We start from the raw sequence: 5309 nt of genomic DNA, 5'->3' as shown, positions 1-5309 counted from the left end.
TAATTACTGTTGTGGTGATTCTTATTCTTTCTGTGACACATCTTAAGTGAGAGTGCAAGTAGTTCCTGTTATTGAACTAGTGGGGTAAGAGCCCTATTATTGTAATAATCCTACAAAAAAGCATTCAGTTGACTTCACATTCAACTCAAAAGTTTGTTTTGAGCTTTGTGGGTCTAATCTCCAATGTATTTTTCCATTAATTGCTTCATATGACACTTTTTCTGTGGAAAAGTGTGATGTGTTTGCTTTCCTCATGGGAAAATGCAGCCCATGATAACCTGTTGGTAGATGAAATAGCAGAAACAGGGATGCCTTGATCAGTACATGCCAGCATACCCCTTACAGGAAAGGGAGATAAACACTGCTCTCTGTGAGTAATGGGGATAAATCAATATTACCTCTAGGGAATGGAACTCCTGTGTGGTTTTGGTTAACTTTTGGAAAAGTTAAATCAGTGTCTCAGATCACTTAGAGAGTTCATAACTTTTATGTTCACAAAATGTTTGTTTCAAATTAGCATCTTTAGTAATTTATACACATTTTATAGGTGTCTGGTATTAAGAACAATGAAGTCTGATTAATCTCTTAAGACAATTTCTATTTACTCCATACAACAAAGCCGCAACTTCGGATAATTTCTTCTGAAATACAGTTACTTACTAGTTCTATCTATTATAATTAGATCGTAAGAATTACATCAGTGTTCCTGATTGTTCCAAGGCATCACTGTTGGATGGTGCCCATTTTCCTAAGAGGGGTGAAATGTACAGAATAGGATTCAGGTCCTGCTTGGCACAGTTATACACACACCTACTATCTGCCTCGGTGTTTACGGAATCACAGGTAAATAATCAAATGGACCACATGAATGCCAGAGGCAAGATACCTGCACCAAGTTTCAGAAAATAAGGCGTTCTAGGCTTACACTGATTAGACCTGCAACATTCATTGATTATGTCTATTATAGTTACTGCTAATACAACACCTGTTTGACATTTGAGACCAACAATTAGAAATCCAAAGTCTGTCAGAACCCATAAAACTCTGCCGCTAAGTGATAGACTCAGTATTTCCAGGCTGCATTATGAAGCCAGCTTTCGTGTTTCTGACATTGAATTTACAATGAAATCCATAACAACTGTGCTGTGTTGTTCCAACTGGATGTGAACACTTCCATAAAGGCAATGTAAATAGATCTCTGATCTGAACAAGAACAGAATTTATGATGAAAAGCTAAACTGTGGTCGTTGTTAAAAGGTTTCCTGCACCTAGAAACTCTCCTGGGTACTTACAATTATGCACATTATATTATCTTGTAGAAATCAAGAAAAATGTTTCCATTTGCAAGATTCTCTTTGAAGATTATTTTTCTTCGATTTGCAAGTGAGAAAACATTAAAATGCACTCTGTATTGCCTGTAACATATATGTAATGTCAATGTCAATTGGTATAAATACATTTTAGCCATAAGGAGGTAGAGTAGGTTTAGAATGAAACATGTAAAACCTGGGGAGGAAAAAGCAGGCCAAAACCTTTGTCCCCTCCTACAATCCCCATCTTGTTCATGCACACCCAACACCTGAGGTATGTTAAAAGCCAAGTTCAGCTCACTGAAACTAAGTTACACACTTGTAGCAGGTTAAAATTTTCTAGTAAAAGGAAAAAGGCAAGTCGATAATTTCTAAGAAGTGTTTTCACATGCTCTATTATCTCAAATTGGTTTTCTTTTTTTTGCAGGACTCTTGTGGACCTTTTGCTAAATTTGAAGTTATCTGAACATCAGTGTAGCATAACAGAGGTGAACTTTGTTGGCCAAATAAATTAGGTACCCTGTTTCATATTTCTTATGCTTATTGAGACACAAATTTCTGATACTTGAACAAAATTACTTTAACTAACTCAAAATATCAAAAAGAATGAATGTTTTATGCCTGGAAGAAGACAAATGAAGGTAAAATTGTTCTGAGCAGGTAAAATAATGTTTTAATAATTATATCAAGTTAAATTGAGTAGTTCATGTCATAGGCACCCACCCAGGCCAAAGAGGGGTGAGCAATGCATGTAAAGACATGTTAGCACTCTGGAATTAAATGTGAACAGGTAATTATGTTCATGTGCTTTCTAATTGGAGCACTCAACATATTTTTATTAATTGATGGTCAAGTTTTTTGTCATTAATGTTAAGGAAGGGCATTTGGGAGGTAAAAACCAATATGTTCCATAATAGCCTTGAGTCTTCTCTTGAGCATGTTAGTCTGTTGCACCCTGAAGATGCTTGTAGACATCTAAATATACAATTCATTAACCCCATTATTAGTATAATTTCTTCAGTAGATAATCTTTATTCTCTGTCTTATTGTTGGTTTTAGTTAGTGATGAAGTAGGATACAGCAGGAAGGGAGGTCTTGGCTTGACTGTTTGTCTCTTACTGGTACTGGGCTTTCTCTTCCAATTTATTTAAGATCCTAGAACTGCGAGAACCATGTCAGTACTTTCAATTTCAAACATTTCTCGTGCACCATGTATTCTAATTCACAGGAAATGTTTATGCAGATTGAGAACTCCAACCTGAACTTTGAATAATCACTTACCTTTTTTTCCCTGAATGTACACACAAATGATATCTCCAATTTGTATCCCTCATGATAATGAGGGATATGAAATGTATTTACCTAATTAACATTTAGTGATGTGTAGAGTTTTGTGTTTTTCAGCCAGTAAAATATCTATTACAAATGTATTTTTTGCCTTGTCTTTTAGTTAAGAGTAGTGTAACTAATTTACAGATATGAATCAGGGAAATCTTTATTTATTGATATGGATGTTAATTTAAAAATCTGTAAAAGATTTGCATAGTTTAAAAAAACAGGAATTAAAATACTGACAGAAATTCCATGGAGTTTGTAACAGTACACCTAAAAGAAGATAACAAAACAATTTCTCAGTTGCTGCAATTTGCATTGAAGGAATATTTTTGCTGTCTCACAGCACTGCTGAATGTTGTTCTATTTCATTTTGACATTTAAAGTGATGACTATGGAACATTTTAAAACTTTTTTTTTTAAGCATCTGAGCAACAAAAGCCAACTTCTGATCATATTGTTCCATTAGTCCTGATCTTTTGAAAATGTGTGACTTTACACTTCTTTTGTGATACAAGTACAGAATGCCAGGTTTTTTTATCAAGGTCTGCCATTGAAAAAGAAGTAAAAGAAGGTACAGGTAAGTACACAAAATTAGTGGAGAGAATTTCTTGGAAATCTCCAAGCAGTAATAGAATCTACAGTAACAGAACAAAACATTTTGTCAAGGACAAACAGTATCAAATTGGTCTAATTTCCTTTATTAGTGTGACCTGCTTGGTGTTTAAGTGAATGTCATTTAAGTTTAGTAAGGATTTTGTGCTGTTTTGCTATGCAGCTGCAATAAACAATTCCAGGAAATGGGATCTAAATTAAATCACAGTTGTAGGGTTGTAGAATTGGCTGAAACACTCAACTAAACAGCAGTCATCAAATTATCAAAGTGAGAGGGCATAGATTGGGATCTGCAGGAATTACAGAACAGTTTTGGCTGGAAGTGATCTTTAAAATAATAATCTAGTTCTAACCTCCCTGCAATGAGAACAACACCTTTGACTAGATCAGGTTGCCCAGAGCCCCATCTAACATCCCCTTGAATTTTCCAGACGTAGGGCATCCCCCACATCTCTGGGCAACCTGTTCCAGTGTTTCATCACCCTGACTGTAAAAGACTTGGTTCTTAATATCCAATCTAAACCTGCTCTCCCCTTCAGTTTAAAACCATTAGCCCCTGCAGATCGCAACAGGTTCTGCTAAAAAAATCCAAGTGTGGTAGTGGCATGTATCTTCACGTGTACTTTTTCCTGGAAAAGCACACAGAAAGAATTTGCTGCTGCTGCTTTTGCTGATTGTTTGTAAATGAGTTGGATGTCAGAAGAAAACGTTATTTTATTAAATGCATGGCTAACACCAAGTTTTAACAATCATGAAATGGATTTTTCATAATCAAAAGGACAAATTCCAATGAACAGAAGCACCTTTCCACTCTTACCACTATTGCTGTATTTTCTTTTGATGATTCTAACAAATTATTGTCTAGCAATGGTGCAATTAAATACCCCAAGAATGAAAATAAGTGCTCTAAAATGTTACCTCTGAACAATTTCAATGATTAACCTTTAAACAAACCTTAAATAGGTTTTGTTTCAAATTTAGTTCTTGCTAATCTACCCATTGAGGACAAACAAATTCTGCAATATGAAGTAAGAGCCCCAAAACCTCTTCTATTAAACATTTCCCTTACCCAAACCCTTCCCTTACCTCATAGTTTTTCATCTCTGGGGATGTGTTCTCCCTTTGCTTTTGCTGGAAAACATAGAGAAAGGTGATACTGATGGGGTGGAGGAGGCAATTTTCCCAAGTTTTGCTACTATGGGCTATAGCTCGCAGAACTAGCAATGTTGCCAGGTTTTGGAACAGTTGTTCTTTTCAATATGCTTTTGCAAGTTTTTTGCAAACTCTGTATTTCAAAAGATTTAGGAAGAATGTCTGTGTTATTACATTTCCTGTTACAGGACAATCTTGCAACAGGTGTGTCTTCTTCTACAGTAAATCAGGAAAGCAATGGATCTATGTGAGATTGCATCTGCTCAGTCAACTAGAAACTGGGACAACCATAATGGGGGCTTCTGCCACTCTCTCCTTCCCTACTCCATAAAGCCCCGTGGAAGTCCAATGGTTTAAGGAGTGCTCAGCAAAGGGAGATAATATTTTACGTCTGTGTTGGACATCAAACCAAGAAACCACAAAAAATTTTTTAAACTCCTGCCCCTTGCATTCAAAATCAGCTTAAACCAAACCACAGTTTCCCTTGTGCCTTTCAAGCTTAATTTGCTTTTATCATTCCTATTGCAGATAAAGACCCTGATAACATTTTATTTTCTTCTGGACAATGAACATCACAGGATATTCATCACAGGGCACTGGGCTGCTCATAATTATGGGAAAAATGAAATTGGAGCTAGAACTAATTTAGACCACAACCAGACTGTGGTTTGTGATTTTTGGTTTATTTATTTATTTCACCTGGCATCTAGCTGTGTTATGGACGTTTGGATAGCTTTTAATTCAGAACATTGCCGCACATACTCTGAAACAAAGACTGCTTTGCCACAGTAAAATTTCTGTCACTGAGGGCCAGCTGGGAAACAGGAGGGAAGCCTAAAAGTTACTTGTTTTTGATGTCTTGGTTTATGTAATTGTTCTGTTCTGTGATCAGTGTACTAG

The sequence above is a fragment of the Chamaea fasciata genome, unplaced genomic scaffold (genome assembly GCF_029207755.1).
Source record: "Chamaea fasciata isolate MVZ Bird 193981 ecotype frontalis unplaced genomic scaffold, bChaFas1.0.hap1 SCAF_1, whole genome shotgun sequence".
Lineage (NCBI taxonomy): Eukaryota > Metazoa > Chordata > Aves > Passeriformes > Sylviidae > Chamaea > Chamaea fasciata.
This window is presented reverse-complemented; position numbering follows the sequence as displayed.